Raw genomic sequence first — 19752 nt, forward strand, 5'->3', positions numbered from 1 at the left:
CTCCGACCGCAAGGCACTACAGAGGGTAGTGCGTACGGCTCAGTTCATCACTAGGGCCAAGCTTCCTGCCATCCAGGACCTTTATACCAGGCGGTGTCAGAGGAAGGCCCTAAGAATTGTCAAAGACTCCAGCCACCCAAGTCATAGACTGTTCTGCTACCGCACGGCAAGGAGTACCGGAGCGCCAAGTCTAGGTCCAAGAGGCTTCTAAACAGCTTCTACCCCCAAGCCATAAGACTCCTGAATATCTAATCAAATGGCTACCCAGACTATTTGCATTACCCCCCCCCCCACCCCCCATCTTTTACACCGCTGCTACTCTCTGTTATTATCTATGCATAGTCACTTTAATAACTCTACCTACATGTACATATTACCTCAATTACCTCGACTAACCGGTGCCCCCACACATTGACTCTGTACCGGTACCCCCTGTATATAGCCTCCACATTGACTCTGTACCAGTACCCCCTGTATATAGCCTCCACATTGACTCTGTACCGGTACCCCCTGTATATAGTCTCCACATTGACTCTGTACCGGTACCCCCTGTATATAGCCTCCACATTGACTCTGTACCGGTACCCCCTGTATATAGTCTCCACATTGACTCTGTACCGGTACCCCCTGTATATATCCTCCACATTGACTCTGTACCGGTACCCCCTGTATATAGTCTCCACATTGACTCTGTACCGGTACCCCCTGTATATAGCCTCTACATTGACTCTGTACCGTAACACCCTGTATATAGCCTCCACATTGACTCTGTACCGGTACCCCCCTGTATATAGCCTCCACATTGACTCTGTACTGGTACACCCTGTATATAGCCTCCACATTGACTCTGTACCGGTACCCCCTGTATATAGCCTCCACATTGACTCTGTACCGGTACCCCCTGTATATAGTCTCCACATTGACTCTGTACCGGTACCCCCTGTATATATCCTCCACATTGACTCTGTACCGGTACCCCCTGTATATAGTCTCCACATTGACTCTGTACCGGTACCCCCTGTATATAGCCTCTACATTGACTCTGTACCGTAACACCCTGTATATAGCCTCCACATTGACTCTGTACCGGTACCCCCTGTATATAGCCTCCACATTGACTCTGTACCGGTACCCCCTGTATATAGTCTCCACATTGACTCTGTAGCGGTACCCCCTGTATATATCCTCCACATTGACTCTGTACCGGTACCCCCTGTATATAGTCTCCACATTGACTCTGTACCGGTACCCCCTGTATATAGCCTCTACATTGACTCTGTACCGTAACACCCTGTATATAGCCTCCACATTGACTCTGTACCGGTACCCCCCTGTATATAGCCTCCACATTGACTCTGTACTGGTACACCCTGTATATAGCCTCCACATTGACTCTGTACCGGTACCCCCTGTATATAGCCTCTACATTGACTCTGTACCGTAACACCCTGTATATAGCCTCCACATTGACTCTGTAGCGGTACCCCCTGTATATAGCCTCCACATTGACTCTGTACCGGTACACCCTGTATATAGCCTCCACATTGACTCTGTACCGGTACCCCCTGTATATAGCCTCCACATTGACTCTGTACCGGTACCCCCTGTATATAGCCTCCACATTGACTCTGTACCGGTACCCCCTGTATATAGCCTCCACATTGACTCTGTACCGGTACCCCCTGTATATAGCCTCCACATTGACTCTGTACCGGTACCCCCTGTATATAACCTCCACATTGACTCTGTACCGGTACCCCCTGTATATAGCCTCCACATTGACTCTGTACCGGTACCCTGTATATAGCCTCCACATTGACTCTGTACCGGTACCCCCTGTATATAGCCTCCACATTGACTCTGTACCGGTACCCCCTGTATATAGCCTCCACATTGACTCTGTACCGGTACCCCCCTGTATATAGCCTCCACATTGACTCTGTACCGGTACACCCTGTATATAGCCTCCACATTGACTCTGTACCGGTACCCCCTGTATATAGTCTCCACATTGACTCTGTACCGGTACCCCCTGTATATAGCCTTCACATAGTTTTTTTACTACTGCTCTTTAATTATTTTAACTTTTTATTTGTTATTCTTATTCATATATATATATATATTTTTATTATTTTATTTTACATTTTACATTTTGGTCATTTAGCAGACGCTCTTATCCAGAGCGACTTACAAATTGGTGCATTCACCTATAATATCCAGTGGAACAACCACTTTACAATAGTGCATCTAAATCTTTTAAGGGGGGGTTAGAAGGATTTTAAACTGCATTGTTGGTTAAAGGCTCGTAAGTAAGCATTTCGCTGTAAGGTCTACACCTGTTGTATTCGGCGCATGTGACTAATAACATTTGGTTTGATTTGATTTGACACAGCAGTTCACCTGACACAAGACGGAACCAAACAATCAACACTGTTGATTTTATGTACATTTTACATTTACTGTACTTTTTTGCCACATTTGTTGATAAAGAAATCAGAAAATTCTCTGGATACATTCAGTAATGTGATAAGAATATTCATAGACATTTTGGGGTAGGTGCAACATAAGACAAAAACGATTACAACGGAGAGGTGTAACTGGTGTCTTCAAGTGGCCCTACACCTCACAGACTGTACAGTTCCTAATTCATTTCAATGCACTCGTGACTCCAGCAAAGAGCCATCAACTATAAGGTGTTTATCTGAGTCCTCCAAGCTTTTGCCGTTTAAGGACAGAAGAAAGCACAATTTTAGTTTTATTTTGTTTGTAACACAGCCCTGCATCCCCACAGTCACACGATTACTGTTGTTGTTTACGCAATCCGAGAAACATTCCATTATAATTCTCAATCAGAGTCAGGTGGGCATCATTTGAAAGTTTATTCTATGTCCAATATGACTGAGATATAATAATAATTATTATTATTATTATAATACTGTGTTGGCCTTTCAAAAGGCCCTTTATTTTATCTCCTGTTCTTTCCCTGGTCATGTGATCCTATGCCTGATGTGTGTGTGTCCCTGTCTGTGTTTTCAGAGGGATGACGCCAGCTGAAGCAGAGATGCACTTCCTGGAAAATGTCAAGAAACTTTCTATGTATGGAGTAGATCTCCATCACGCTAAGGTAAACACACACACAGACACCTACACACACACACACACGCACACACACACACCTACACACACACACACTGTTACGAATCCCTTTGGCCCTGCAGTCTAGGGGGGGATGGAAACGAGACCCGTAACATAACTCATGCAAATCATAATAGTGAAAAGGAACAGTGAGAACTAATAACAACAGACAAGTTAAATTTACCGTCAAACACTAAAGGTTTATTCCTTAAACACGATAATGGGGTGTGGGAAAAGGGGCTGAGCTGGACACAAGGAAAGAAACAATAAATCCAAAAATCACCCCTAAACTAGACTAGCCTACTTCAATAACAGCTTGCTAACTAACCAAAAATACAGTGGGTGGTCCGCCCAGTTCTAACTAGTGTATTTAGACACTGTATTCCTACAGGTAATGTAGGCCCATGGGCGACTTGGCTTGGTACCCCCTTTTCCCACCATCAAACAAACAGTCAAACACTATAACAAACTCACAGGTACCGGACAAATGTGACATGTAGGTGCAAAACAAAAGAGAGATCTAGCTTACAAAGAGAGAGGGGGAGAGAGAGAGATTGAAGGAGAGAGAGATTGAAACACAGAGAGATCAAGCTCCAGAAAAAACAACTGACTGGGGTTTTAAAGGGAAAGGGATGTGATTGGGTAATGGAAAAGGAGCAGGTGTCTTCTGATTGGGGAGTGATGACTGCCACCTGTAAGGGGAGAAGGAGAGAAAAGAAATACACACACAGGATACCTGTATCCGTAACACACACACCTACACACACCTACACACACACCTACACACACCTACACACACACACACACACACACACACACACACACACACACCTACACACACACACACACACACCTACACGTCACCTTGCTGACTCAGTAATGATGTCATCACCTTGCTGACTCAGTAATGATGTCATCACCTTGCTGACTCGGTAATGATGTCATCACCTTGCTGACTCGGTAATGATGTCATCACCTTGCTGACTCGGTAATGATGTCATCACCTTGCTGACTCGGTAGTGATGTCATCACCTTGCTGACTCGGTAATGTCAATGCCATGTGCTTACAGTTTTTCTCGATTGTTTACACACATTTTCTGAAAGCATGCCTCATATTCTCAGAACTCTACACACAAATCAAAAAACACACACACAATGGGCAAAACCCCTCAATTCTCCAGCAAAATGAAACTTTACATTCAAAACAATGTTATTTCTTATCAAAATGGTATTTTGTTTTCAAATGACACACACAAACCATCATATGAATAGACATTTATGAAAACCAGTTGAACACTGATGTGCTCAATGTAAAACACTATGATGAATGGAAAACACTTCTTCTCCATTCATCATAATGACTTAGGCCTTTTATTGGTTCAGTGTTGCCATTACTACAGACAGTACGTACATAAGTGTGTTGTAAAATATTTGAGAATATTGTTTTTATACTCAGAACACACAAATACATGGTAACAAATATATTTTATTTTTCCCACAAAAACAATGTACATCCCATTCCCAACCAACACAAAGTTGCACATACAGTGGTCTACATACAAAACAGAAGAATTTAATGTACAGTTACAGTAAGAAAATAAAAAAATGTAATTAAAATAAACTATGCTGCATCCTCTCTTCTGTTGCGGTCTGGCCACAGCACCTCATCCACATCACAAGCAATGTTTTCCCTGGCCAAGCAGCGGGGGAAATATGGCCTAGCATGGCGATTCCAGCCATGAAAAGCATCAGCTGGTATATCTCCACGTGTCTTCCATAGCTTGGAGAAGAGGAATACGCGTTTGTGGATTTCGGTCATACACTTTCCATCTCCAGGCAGAAAAAAAAAATCCTCAATAGGATTGAGGAATGGAGAATATGGAGGGAGATTAAACAACTAAAAAGCGTGGGTGGGCAGTGAACCAGTTACGAACCAGAGCAGCCCTGTGGAAACTTACGTTGTCCCAAATGACAACGTACCTGAGCTGCTCTGGGCCATCTACCTGATCTGGTGGAATGAGTGTGTTGTGTAGGGTGTCCAGGAATGTGATCAGATGGGCGGTGTTGTAGGGGCCAAGGGTAGCATGGTGATGGATGATGCCGTGGTGGGTAATCGCTGCACACATTGTGATGTTCCCTCCACGCTGGCCAGGGACTTGAACAATGGCACGCTGGCCGATGATATTCCTTCCCCTCTTTCGTCTTTTTGTGAGGTTGAATCCAACCTCATCAATGAAGATGAACTGGTGCTCCACTGCAGCCACCTCTAGCTCAAGGACTCTCTGAAACACACATGACAATATCAGAAATAGACATGGAGTGGTCACTATTGTGAAGCACAATCATTATGATTACAATACTGAAATGTGTATAATTTATACAGTGTTGAGAGTATGCATCAATTGTGGGATTGTATAGGACTCACTTGCACATAGTTATATCGCAATTCTTTGACTCTTTCTGAATTGCGTTCAAATGGCACTCTGTAGACCTGCTTCGTCCTGAGATTATTTCTGTGCAAGACACGGTCCAGTGTTGATAAGCTTACCCTATCATTATTTTGAAATATCTCATTGTTTTCTATTATTTTTCTTTGTATTTGCCGTAATATTATGGTGTTATATTCTAGGACCATGTTCATGATTTCAGTTTCCTGTTCAGGAGACAGAACACGTTCCTGACCACCTTGTGTTGGTAATCTTTCAGTTCTGACAAACAAATAGTAAAATACTGTAAATACAAAGTAGGAATACATTTCCCAAATACTTGAAACATACTTTATTTTTACAGTCCTACAGAACAGTCCACAGGCAATACTGTACTACTGTACTCATTGAGTACTGTATTGATATGCAGTACTGCAATTTTCTAGTGAGAGTAGATTTCTTACCTATTCTCATTTCGGAATGTCTGGATGATGGATGCTACAGTGTACCTGCTCAAATTTGGCTGTACTCTTTGCCCAGCCTCCCTCATTGTTAGACCATGGTTGACCACATGATCAACCAAAGTGGCTCGGATCTCATCAGAGATTACGGTCCTTGGCCTTCCTCGTCCTCGTCCTCGTCCTTGTCCTCCTCCTCCTCCTCTTACTCTCACTCCTCTGGCTCTGCCTCTGTTTCCAATGTTGGCATCCATTGCTCCAAAACAGAAGAGCTCACCTGTTGCCCTTTTATGCTAAAGCTCTGATTGCTAATTGTAAAACTGTGTGACGGGTGTTTGCCCATGTGATGAGTCAGTGTGCATATTTGAATGGCAGTGTGTTCATTGTGAAAACAAGAGATTTTCTGCATAAAAATTGTGCCAAATGCAAAGAATTGTGTGTAGTGTTTTGAAAAAAGTGTGTTTTAGAACTGCAATTTGAGTGTAAAGCAGGAATTGTGCTTGTAGTTTAGCAGAATTGGTTCAGGGGGTTGGTGCATGAGTTACATGTTGTGGTCATTGTGTCTCAAGTACCAGTATTTGTGTGTAAACAATTGAGAAAAACTGTAACATACTTAACACCCACAATGGGATGCCAGCTGATTAGGGTCCCCGACTAAAAAAATAAAACATTTGGCGAACGAGAGTTGTTTGTTCTTTCGATCAATCAATTGGTCTACATTTTTAAACATTTATTTTCATATATGGACACATCCTATGTGTTTTGATCAAATCATCTACAGTGCCTTTCGGAAAGTATTCACACCCTTTTGACTTGTTCCACATTTTGTTATGTACAGCCTTAATCTAAAATGGATTCAATAAATTAAAAAAATCTGCACCCATAATGACAAAGTGAAAACAGGTTTTTAGAAATTGTTGCAAATGTATTACAAATATAAAACTGAAATACCTTATTTACATAAGTATTCAGACCCTTTGCTATGAGACTCGAAATCTACAACTTGATTGGAATCCACCTGTGGTAAATTAAATCGATCGGACATGATTTGGAAAGGCACACACCTGTCTATATAAGGTCCCACAGTTGACAGTACATGTCACAGCAAAAACCAAGCCATAAGGTCGAAGGAATTGTCCGTAGAGCTCAGAGACAGGATTGTGTCAAGCCACAGGTCTGGGGAAGGGTACCAAAACATTTCTGCAGCATTGATGATCCCCAAGAACACAGTGGCCTCCATCATTTTTAAATGAAAGAAGTTTACAACCACCAAGACTCTTCCTAGAACTGGCCGTCCGGCCAAACTGAACAATCGGGGAAGAAGGGCCTTGGTCAGGGAGATGACCAAGAACCTGATGGTCACTCTGACAGAGCTCCTCTTGGAGATGGGAGAACCTTCCAGAAGGATAACCATCTCAGCAGCACTCCACCAATCAGCCTTTACGGTAGAGTGGCCAGACGGAAGTCACTCCTCAGTAAAAGGCACATGACAGCCCACTTGGAGTTTGCCAAAAAGGCACCTAAAGGATTTTCAGACCATGAGAAACAAGATTATCTGGTCTGATGAAACCAAGATTGAACTCTTTGGTCTGAATGCCAAGTGTCACATCTGGAGGAAACCTGGCACCATCCCTGCGATGAAGCATGGTGGTGGCAGTATCATGCTGTGGGGATGTTCTTCAGCGGCAGGGACTGGGAGACTAGTCAGGATCGAGGGAAAGATGAACGGAGCAAAGTACAGAGAGATCCTTGATGAAAACCTGCTCCAGAGCGCTCAGGACCTCAAACTGGGACGAAGGTTCACCTTCCAACAGGACAACGACTTTAAGCACACAGCCAAGACAACGCAGGAGTGGCTTCGAGACAAGTCTCTGAATGTCCTTGAGTGGCCCAGCCACAGCCCAGACTTGAACCCGATCAAACATCTCTGGAGAGACCTGAAAATAGCTGTGCAGCAATGCACCCCATACAACCTGATAGAGCTTGAGAGGATCTGCAGAGAAGAATGGGAGAAACTCCCCAAATACAGGTGTACCAATGACATAAACAAATTAACGATTGATTGATACAGCAGGCTATAGAAGTATTGAAATATAGGCCTAAGTGAGTTCCAGTATTAAGACTAAACAGGATGTGCTCTAAGGCCTACAGCTTCATGGTGGTTATATACTAAGTCTACTAATGATAATGACATGGTGGTTCTATACTAAGTATGATATTGACATGGTGGTTCTATACTAAGTCTACTAATGATAATGACATGGTGGTTCTATACTAAGTCTACTAATGATAATGACATGGTGGTTCTATACTCAGTATGATAATGACATGGTGGTTATATACTAAGTATGATAATGATAATGACATGTTGGTTCTATACTAAGTCTACTAATGATAATGACATGGTGGTTCTATACTAAGTCTACTAATGATAATGACATGGTGGTTCTATACTAAGTATGATAATGACATGGTGGTTCTGTACTAAGTATGATAATGACATGGTGGTTCTGTACTAAGTCTACTAATGATAATGACATGGTGGTTATATACTAAGTCTACTAATGATAATGACATGGTGGTTCTATACTAAGTATGATAATGATAATGACATGGTGGTTATATACTAAGTATGATAATGATAATGTCATGTTGGTTCTATACTAAGTCTACTAATGATAATGACATGGTGGTTCTATACTAAGTCTACTAATGATAATGACATGGTGGTTCTATACTAAGTCTACTAATGATAATGACATGGTGGTTCTATACTAAGTCTACTAATGATAATGACATGGTGGTTCTATACTAAGTATGATAATGACATTACATTTACATTTACATCATTTAGCAAACGCTCTTATCCAGAGCGACTTACAAATTGGTGCATTCACCTTATGATATCCAGTGGAACAACCACTTTACAATAGTACATCTATATCTTTTTTTTGGGGGGGGGGTTAGAAGGATTACTTTATCCTATCCCAGGTATTCCTTAAAGAGGTGGGGTTTCAGGTGTCTCCGGAAGGTGGTGATTGACTCCGCTGTCCTGGCGTCGTGAGGGAGCTTGTTCCACCATTGGGGTGCCAGAGCAGCGAACAGTTTTGACTGGGCTGAGCGGGAACTGTGCTTCCTCAGAGGTAGGAAGGCGAGCAGGCCAGAGGTGGATGAACGCAGTGCCCTTGTTTGGGTGTAGGGCCTGATCAGAGCCTAAAGGTACGGAGGTGCCGTTCCCCTCACAGCTCCGTAGGCAAGCACCATGGTCTTGTAGCGGATGCGAGCTTCAACTGGAAGCCAGTGGAAAGAGCGGAGGAGCGGGGTGACGTGAGAGAACTTGGGAAGTTTGAACACCAGACGGGCTGCGGCGTTCTGGATGAGTTGTAGGGGTTTAATGGCACAGGCAGGGAGCCCAGCCAACAGCGAGTTGCAGTAATCCAGACTGGAGATGACAAGTGCCTGGATTAGGACCTGCGCCGCTTCCTGTGTGAGGCAGGGTCGTACTCTGCGAATGTTGTAGAGCATGAACCTACAGGATCGGGTCACCGCCTTGATGTTAGTGGAGAACGACAGGGTGTTGTCCAGGGTCACGCCAAGGTTCTTAGCACTCTGGGAGGAGGACACAATGGAGTTGTCAACCGTGATGGCGAGATCATGGAACGGGCAGTCCTTCCCCGGGAGGAAGAGCAGCTCCGTCTTGCCGAGGTTCAGCTTGAGGTGGTGATCCGTCATCCACACTGATATGTCTGCCAGACATGCAGAGATGCGATTCGCCACCTGGTTATCAGAAGGGGGAAAGGAGAAGATTAATTGTGTGTCGTCTGCATAGCAATGATAGGAGAGACCATATGAGGATATGACAGAGCCAAGTGACTTGGTGTATAGCGAGAATAGGAGAGGGCCTAGAACAGAGCCCTGGGGGACACCAGTGGTGAGAGCACGTGGTGCGGAGACAGATTCTCGCCACGCCACCTGGTAGGAGCGACCTGTCAGGTAGGACGCAATCCAAGCGTGGGCCGCGCCGGAGATGCCCAACTCGGAGAGGGTGGAGAGGAGGATCTGATGGTTCACAGTATCAAAGGCAGCCGATAGGGCTAGAAGGATGAGAGCAGAGGAGAGAGAGTTAGCTTTAGCAATGCGGTGCGCCTCCGTGACACAGAGAAGAGCAGTCTCAGTTGAATGACCAGTCTTGAAACCTGACTGATTTGGATCAAGAAGGTCATTCTGAGAGAGATAGCAGGAGAGCTGGCCAAGGACGGCACGTTCAAGAGTTTTGGAGAGAAAAGAAAGAAGGGACACTGGTCTGTAGTTGTTGACATCGGAAGGATCGAGTGTAGGTTTTTTCAGAAGGGGTGCAACTCTCGCTCTCTTGAAGACGGAAGGGATGTAGCCAGCGGTCAAGGATGAGTTGATGAGCGAGGTGAGGTAAGGGAGAAGGTCTCCGGAAATGGTCTGGAGAAGAGAGGAGGGGATAGGGTCAAGCGGGCAGGTTGTTGGGCGGCCGGCCGTCACAAGACGCGAGATTTCATCTGGAGTGAGAGGGGAGAAAGAGGTCAAAGCACAGGGTAGGGCAGTGTGAGCAGGACCAGTGGTGTCGTTTGACTTAGCAAACGAGGATCGGATGTCGTTTCAAAATGGTTGACGAAGTCATCCGCAGAGAGGGAGGAGGGGGGGAGGAGGATTCAGGAGGGAGGAGAAGGTGGAAAAGAGCTTCCTAGGGTTAGAGGCAGATGCTTGGAATTTAGAGTGGTAGAAAGTGACTTTAGCAGCAGAGACAGAAGAGGAAAATGTAGAGAGGAGGGAGTGAAAGGATGCCAGGTCCACAAGGAGGCGAGTTTTCCTCCATTTCCGCTCGGCTGCCCGGAGCCCTGTTCTGTGAGCTCGCAATGAGTCGTCGAGCCACGGAGCAGGGGGGGAGGACCGAGCCGGCCTGGAGGATAGGGGACATAGAGAGTCAAAGGATGCAGAAAGGGAGGAGAGGAGGGTTGAGGAGGCAGAATCAGGAGATAGGTTGGAGAAGGTTTGAGCAGGGGGAAGAGATGATAGGATGGAAGAGGAGAGAGTAGCGGGGGAGAGAGAGCGAAGGTTGGGATGGCGCAATACCATCCGAGTAGGGGCAGAGTGAGAAGTGTTGGATGAGAGCGAGAGGGAAAAGGATACAAGGTAGTGGTCGGAGACTTGGAGGGGAGTTGCAATGAGATTAGTGGAAGAACAGCATCTAGTAAAGATGAGGTCAAGCGTATTGCCTGCCTTGTGAGTAGGGGGGGGAAGGTGAGAGGGTGAGGTCAAAAGAGGAGAGGAGTGGAAAGAAGGAGGCAGAGAGGAATGAGTCAAAGGTAGACGTGGGGAGGTTAAAGTCACCCAGAACTGTGAGAGGTGAGCCATCCTCAGGAAAGTAGCTTATCAAGGCGTCAAGCTCATTGATGAACTCTCCAAGGGAACCTGGAGGGCGATAAATGATAAGGATGTTAAGCTTGAAAGGGCTGGTAACTGTGACAGCATGGAATTCAAAGGAGGCGATAGACAGATGGGTCAGGGGAGAAAGAGAGAATGTCCACTTGGGAGAGATGAGGATCCCAGTGCCACCACCCGCTGACCAGAAGCTCTCGGGGTGTGCGAGAACACGTGGGCAGACGAGGAGAGAGCAGTAGGAGTAGAAGTGTTATCTGTGGTAATCCATGTTTCCGTCAGCGCCAGGAAGTCGAGGGACTGGAGGGTAGAATAGGCTGAGATGAACTCTGCCTTGTTGGCTGCAGACCGGCAGTTCCAGAGGCTGCCGGAGACCTGGAACTCCACGTGGGTCGTGCGCGCAGGGACCACCAGGTTAGAGTGGCAGCGGCCATGCGGTGTGAAGCGTTTGTATGGCCTGTGCAGAGGGGAGAGAACAGGGATAGACAGACACATAGTTGACAGGCTACAGAAGAGGCTACGCTAATGCAAAGGAGATTGGAATGACAAGTGGACTACACGTCTCGAATGTTCAGAAAGTTAAGCTTACGTTGCAAAAATCTTATTGACTAAAATGATTAAAATGATACAGTACTGCTGGCTGGTGAAGTAGGCTAGCTAGCAGTGGCTGCGTTGTTGACTTTGTTTGAAAGTGTAGCTGGCTAGGTAACCTCGATAGTTTCAGTACTACACCTTATCATGATGCAAAGGCAACTATGTAGCTAGCTAACATAACACTAATCAAGACGTTCCTTTGTAATGTATTTAGTTTCTACAATGCTGCTCGTCGGTAATAGTTGGCTAGGTTTGGAAATGGCGTCGCGGGGGACGAAAATAGCTGGCCAGCTAACCTCGATAATTACTCTAAACTACACAATTATCAAACTATGACAAACTATGACAAAGACAACTTATTGACTAAAATGATACAGTACTGCTGGCTGGTAAAGTAGGCTAGCTAGTAGTGGCTGCGTTGTTGACTTTGTTTGAAAGTGTAGCTGGCTAGGTAACCTTGATAGTTTCAGTGTTACACCTTATCATGATACAAAGGCAACTATGTAGCTAGCTAACACTAGCTAACCTGGCTAGCTAACCTGGATAATTACTCTAAACTACACAATTATCTTAGATACAAAGACAGCAAAGACAACTATGTAGCTAGCTAACACTACACCAATCAAATCGTTCCGTTGTAATGTATTAGTTTCTACAGTGCTGCTAGTCGGTAGAAGTTGGCTAGCTAGCAGTGTTGACTAAGTAGGAGAACGGTGGCGCGGCGCGGCGGACGAAAATAGCTGGCTAGCTAACCTCGATAATTACTCTAAACTACACAATTATCTTAGATACAAAGAGAGCAAAGACAACTATGTAGCTAGCTAACACTACACTAATCAAATCGTTCCGTTGTAATGTATTAGTTTCTACAGTGCTGCTAGTCGGTAGAAGTTGGCTAGCTAGCTAGCAGTTGTTGACTAAGTAGGAGAACGGTGGCGCAGCGCGGCGGGCGAAAATAGCTGGCTAGCTAACTTCGAAAATTACTCTAAACTACACAATTATCTTTGATACAAAGACAGCTAAGTAGCTAGCTAAAAAATTGCTCAGATCAAACAAATCAAACTGTTGTAATGTAATGAGATGTAATATTACCTGCGGAGCGGAGTGCAGCACGACTACTTAGCTGAGGTAGTCATTGAAAAATCACGTTAACCTGTCTAGGGTCGGCGGGAAGAAATCGTCCCACCTACGTAACAGCCAGTGGAATCCTGTGGCGCGTTATTCAAATACCTTAGAAATGCTATTACTTCAATTTCTCAAACATATGACTATTTTACACCATTTTAAAGACAAGACTCTCGTTAATCTAACCACACTGTCCGATTTCAAAAAGGCTTTACAACGAAAGCAAAACATTAGATTATGTCAGCAGAGTACCCAGCCAGAAATAATCAGACACCCATTTTTCAAGCTAGCATATAATGTCACAAAAACCCAAACCACAGCTAAATGCAGCACTAACCTTTGATGATCTTCATCAGATGACACACCTAGGACATTATGTTATACAATGCATGCATGTTTTGTTCAATCAAGTTCATATTTATATCAAAAACCAGCTTTTACATTAGCATGTGACGTTCAGAACTAGCATACCCCCGCAAACTTCCGGCGAATTTACAAAAAATTTGCTAAATTACTCACGATAAACGTTCACAAAAGCATAACAATTATTTTAAGAATTATAGATACAGAACTCCTCTATGCACTCGATATGTCCGATTTTAAAATAGCTTTTCGGTGAAAGCACATTTTGCAATATTCTGAGTAGATAGCCCGGCATCACAGGGCTAGCTATTTAGACACCCAGCAAGTTTAGCACTCACCAAAGTCAGATTTACTATAAGAAACATGTTAATACCTTTGGTGTTCTTCGTCAGAATGCACTCCCAGGACTTCTACTTCAATAACAAATGTTGGTTTGGTCCCAAATAATCCGTAGTTATATCCAAATATCCTCTGTTTTGTTCGTGCGTTCAAGACACTATCCGAATGGTAAAGAAGGGTGACGAGCACGACGCATTTCGTGACCAAAAATTTCTAAATATTCCATTACCGTACTTCGAAGCATGTCAACCGCTGTTTAAAATAAATTTTTATGGCATTTTTCTCGTAAAACAGCGATAATATTCCGACCGGGAATCTGCGTTTAGGTAAAAAGACGAAAGAAAATAAAGCATGGGGTCGACTCGTGCACGCGCCTAAGCCCATTGTCCTCTGATCGGCCACTTGCCAAAAACGCTAATGTGTTTCAGCCTGGGGCTGGAATTACATCATTCAGCTTTTTCCCGCCTTCTGAGAGCCTATGGGAGCCATAGGAAGTGTCACGTAACAGCAGAGATCCCCTGTTTTGGATAGAGATAATCAAGGAGGGCAAGAAATGGTCAGACAGGCCACTTCCTGTAAGGAATCTTCTCAGGTTTTTGCCTGCCATATGAATTCTGTTATACTCACAGACACCATTCAAACAGTTTTAGAAACTTTAGGGTGTTTGCTATCCAAAGCCAATAATTATATGCATATTCTAGTTACTGGGCAGGAGTAGTAACCAGATTAAATCGGGTACGTTTTTTATCCGGCCGTGCAAATACTGCCCCCTATCCCCAACAGGTTAAACACTATTATTGCACACTATTATTGCACACACAAGTGAATCCATGCAACTTGTTATGTGACTTGAGCAAATTTTTACTCATCATCGTATTTAGGCTTGCCATAACAAAGGGTTTGAATATCTATTTTCTTCAAGACATTTCAGCTTTTCATTTGTAATTAATTTGTAAACCTTTCTAAAAACATAAATCCACGTTGTCATTATGGGGTATTGTGATGTCATTATGGGGTATTGTGATGTCATTATGGGGTGTTGTGATGTCATTATGGGGTATTGTGATGTCATTATGGGGTGTTGTGATGTCATTATGGGGTATTGTGATGTCATTATGGGGTATTGTGATGTCATTATGGGGTATTGTGTGTGTAGGACAGTGACCACAAAAATCTAAATTTAATCCATTTGAAGTTCAGGCTTTAACAACAAGAAAATGTAGGATCAGTCAAAGGCGTGTGAATACTTCCTGAATGCACTGTAATGTGTTATATAATATACATCTATAATCTATAGGACTCTGAAGGCATAGAGATCATGCTAGGAGTGTTCTCCAGTGGTCTCCTCATCTATAGAGACCGACTGAGAATTAACCGCTTCGCCTGGCCCACCGTCCTGAAGATCTCCTACAAGAGAAACAACTTCTACATCAAGATACATCCTGGAGAGGTAAACACACAAACAACAACAACAACAACAACAACAGATCTGTCAGGGTTAGGAGTTTGCCTGACCATGTGAACCGACCAGGTAAAACTCTGGGACCAGTTTTACCACGGCCTAGTCGTTTTCTTGGTTATGTTAGGTGGTCAGGTAAAACTCTGGGACCAGTTTTACCACGGCCTAGTCGTTTTCTTGGTTATGTTAGGTGGTCAGGTAAAACTCTGGGACCAGTTTTACCACGGCCCGGGGTGGTTTTCTTGGTTATGTTAGGTGGTCAGGTAAAACTCTGGGACCAGTTTTACCACGGCCTAGTCGTTTTCTTGGTTATGTTAGGTGGTCAGGTAAAACTCTTGGACCTATTCATGAAGCTGCTTTCTGTTTGTCTTAAGATTGGAATCACTTCTGATATGGTTACCACCTCTCTCTCTTTCTCTCTCTCTCTCTCTCTCTCTCTCTCTCTCTCTCTCTCTCTCTCTCTCTCTCAATTCAATTCAATTCAAGGGGCTTTATTGGCATGGGAAACATGCTAACATTGCCAATGCAAGTGAAAAAGATAGTAAACAAAAATGTGAAATAAACAATCAGAAATGAACAGTAAACATTACACTCCACAGTTCCAAAGGAATAGAGGCATTTAAAATGTTGTATTATGGCTCTCCTCCCACCCTCTCTCTCTCACTCTCTCCTCTCTCTCTCTCCTCTCTCTCTGTCTCTCTCCTCTCTCTCTCTCTCTCCATCTCTCCTCTCTCTCTCTCTCCTCCCACCCACCCTCTCCTCTCTCTCTCCTCTCTATCTCTCCTCTCTCTCCTCTCTCTCTCTCCTCTCTATCTCTCTCCTCTCTCTCTCCTCTCTCTCCTCTCTATCTCTCCTTACTCTCCTTCTATCTCTCCTCTCTCTCCTCTCTATCTCTCTCTCTCTCTCCTCCCACCCACCCACCCTCTCTCTCTCTCCTCTCTCTCTCCTCTCTCTCTCCTCTCTCTCTGTCTCTCTCTCTCTATCTCTCTCTCTCTCTCTCCATCTCTCCTCTCTCTCTCTCTCTCTCCTCCCACCCACCCTCTCCTCTCTCTCTCCTCTCTCTCTCCTCTCTCTCCTCTCTATCTCTCTCCTCTCTCTCTCCTCTCTCTCTCTCCTCTCTATCTCTCTCCCCTCTCTCTCCTCTCTCTCCTCTCTATCTCTCCTTACTCTCCTTCTATCTCTCCTTTCTCTCCTCTCTATCTCTCTCTCTCTCTCTCTCTCTCCTCCCACCCACCCACCCTCTCTCTCTCTCTCCTCTCTCTCCCTCCTCTCTCTCTCTCTCCTCTCTATCTCTCCTCTCTCTCTCTCTCCTTTCTCTCTCTCCTTCTATCTCTCTCTCTCCTCTCTCTCTCTCCTCTCTATCTCTTCTCTCTCTCTCTCTCCTTTTTCTCTCTCCTTCTATCTATCTCTCTCTCCTCTCTCTCCTCTCTATCTCTCCTTACTCTCTCTCCTTCTATCTCTATCTCTCCTCTCTCGCTCTCTCTCTCCCCTCTTGCAGTTTGAGCAGTTTGAGAGCATGATTGGCTTCAAGCTCCCTAACCACCGTGCAGCCAAGAGACTGTGGAAGACATGTGTTGAGCAACATACATTCTTCAGGTAAGAGGTACGCTCAAGTGTTGTAGCCTGTCCATTAGATAGAAAACACAGCAGAAGCATTAAACGCACAAATCGTTATGCGTCATAAACATCAACATATGTTCTCAATGCCTTACTGTACTCTCCTCTCTTCTTCTCTCCTCTGTCAGACTGGTGTCCCCAGAGGCCCCCCCTAAGAAGTTCCTAGGTCTTGGTTCTAAGTTCCGTTACAGCGGTAGAACCCAGGCTCAGACCCGGAGAGTCTCCTCTCAGATCATCAGGGCCGCGCCCTTCTTCGAACGTTCCTCCTCCAAACGCTACCCCATGTCACGTAGTCTCGACGGAGGTATGGACTCATCCATTGTGTTGTTACCCTCCTAAATCACTCCCTACCCCTTCCCAATGAGGTAGGGACTCATCCATTGTGTTGTTACCCTCCTAAATCACTCCCTACCCCTTCCCAACGGAGGTAGGAACTATAAGAGTCTGTAAGCAGTGTAGTGATGGATCTTCCTCTTTACAGACCTGTAAACATCAGTGTCAGGTCCTAGAGGAAGGGGTTAGGGCTACTGAGGACCGGGCTTTTTCATTAACACCCAAAACACTTCAATCTTCAAATCACACATCTTGAATGTAAATGTCACTGTCTTTCCTCCCAGTGCCCAACACAGAGAACCACCACACCCTGATGATGAGGGAAGCTACACCAGCCAAAGCTGTCGCCACGGGAGACCTGATCACCACCACGGGAGACCTGATCACCACCACGGGAGACCTGATCACCACCACGGGAGACCTGATCACCACCACGGGAGACCTGATCACCACCACGGGAGACCTGTTCACCACCACGGGAGACCTGATCACCACGGTAACCCCAGAGAAGAAGGCAGAGGAGGAGAAGGCTGAGGAAGAGGCGGAGCAGACCAACGCCGACGAGACGTCGGATCACAACGTCATCTCAACCCCGCTCAGACTTGACAACAAGGTAGATTATCTTCCTCTTCCTCATATTAGCCAATAAGGTTAGCCGTAGACGTTTGGTTAGTATTAAAGAGTGCCAGTACCAATATGATTGGTCCAGGGTTAAGCAGTTTGGGTCACACTCAACTCTGAGTTGGATGAATCTTAAACTCAAAAGGCTGGTGGAAAAATATGTCCTCTGAATTGTAGCGGTGCCTTTGCTCTAAGGAAAGGCAACGGTAGCCTTCCTAGTAACAGCTCTACTGAAGCCTGTCTGACCTGTAGAGAACTCTAGAAAGAGTGAATCCTAAACGGCTATCTGTGGACATTGGATTTTCTTATTACTATCGGTACTGTCAAAGGACGTCACAACAGCGTTATTACTGTCGGTACTGTCAAAGGACGTCACAACAGCGTTATTACTGTCGGTACTGTCAAAGGACGTCACAACAGCGTTATTACTGTCGGTACTGTCAAAGGACGTTACAACAGCGTTATTACTGTCGGTACTGTCAAAGGACGTCACACTGTCGGTACTGTCAAAGGACGTCACAACAGCGTTATTACTGTCGGTACTGTCAAAGGACGTCACAACAGCGTTATTACTGTCGGTACTGTCAAAGGACGTTACAACAGCGTTATTACTGTCGGTACTGTCAAAGGACGTCACAACAGCGTTATTACTGTCGGTACTGTCAAAGGACGTCACAACAGCGTTATTACTGTCGGTACTGTCAAAGGACGTCACAACAGCGTTATTACTGTCGGTACTGTCAAAGGACGTTACAACAGCGTTATTACTGTCGGTACTGTCAAAGGACGTCACAACAGCGTTATTACTGTCGGTACTGTCAACGGACGTTACAAAGGTACAAAGTAAGATGAGAATCTTTACAACTCACCCCAAGATGAACCTCGTGTCTTCGGTCTTCTTATAGTAAATGGGTAAGTTGGGTTAGGAGGGTTATCTTGTTTCTTTCTCTACAATGCTTCCAGCGTATTTACTCTCTGCTCAGCTCTATACCATAACTGACTTTTCTTGTCTTGTTGCTTAACTAATTAGCTTTTCTTTTCTCCTCCCCCCCATTTGGATCGTCCATCATTCCACTCCTCCCTCTCCTCATGTGAATTGGCTCTCCATCCCACTGTCCACCCCCTCCCCTGCTGCCTCCCTCTATCAGTGCTCCCCATGTCTGTACCCCTCCGCTCTGACCCCCTCCCTCCCCTCCTCCCGCGTGACCTCCACTAAGGGCCTCTCGGCAGCGCAGGGAGAACGCGTCCCGTATAACGCTGTGCGTCCGTCAGCCCGGCTAAATCCTCTGCGGGTTCCCGTCGGCGCCAGGCCAAAGCGGACCGCACCGCCGCCCTCCTAGAGGAGCAGGTGTTACTCCTGTAGGCCCGGAAACAGCGTCTAGAACAGCTGAAGGCCCATGGGAGGCGGGGCGGCACTCTGTTCGCCTTCTCCCTGCACCTCCCCGACCTCTCCTCTTTTCTGGATGAGGATGGCTACCTCACCTTGCTCCCTGAGAGCGCGCAGCATTTCCGGCCCTGCAAGTCGCCTTCTTTCATCCCCTGCTTCTTCTACATCATCTTCTTCTTTCTCTTGTCCACGTCGTTCTCGGTGCCTAACGCCCTCACGCTGTCCTTCCCGCTGGCGCTGTGTCTGTGCTACCTGGAGCCCAAGGCGGCTTCTCTCACCGCCTCCATCGATCAGGGCCTGCATCCCCATGACAGTTGTTCAGAGGAAGAGGAAGCGGTGTGGTCTACTTATAGTAGACCTTAAAATCAAATCACATTTTAGTTGTCACATGCGCTGATTAGACCTTACCGTGAAATGCTTGAAATAACACTACTACATCAGTAACTCTACTATAGTAGGGCCTTAAACCACTACTACATCAGTAAC

At 45.3% G+C, this 19752-nt stretch overlaps 1 pseudogene; it reads left to right on the forward strand.

Annotated features, from left to right (window-relative positions):
- The window catches only part of LOC106592546 (band 4.1-like protein 3), a 137475-nt pseudogene that overhangs the window by 109901 nt on the left and 7822 nt on the right, over nucleotides 1–19752 (forward strand).

The sequence above is a fragment of the Salmo salar genome, chromosome ssa14, assembly GCF_905237065.1.
Source record: "Salmo salar chromosome ssa14, Ssal_v3.1, whole genome shotgun sequence".
NCBI lineage: Eukaryota > Metazoa > Chordata > Actinopteri > Salmoniformes > Salmonidae > Salmo > Salmo salar.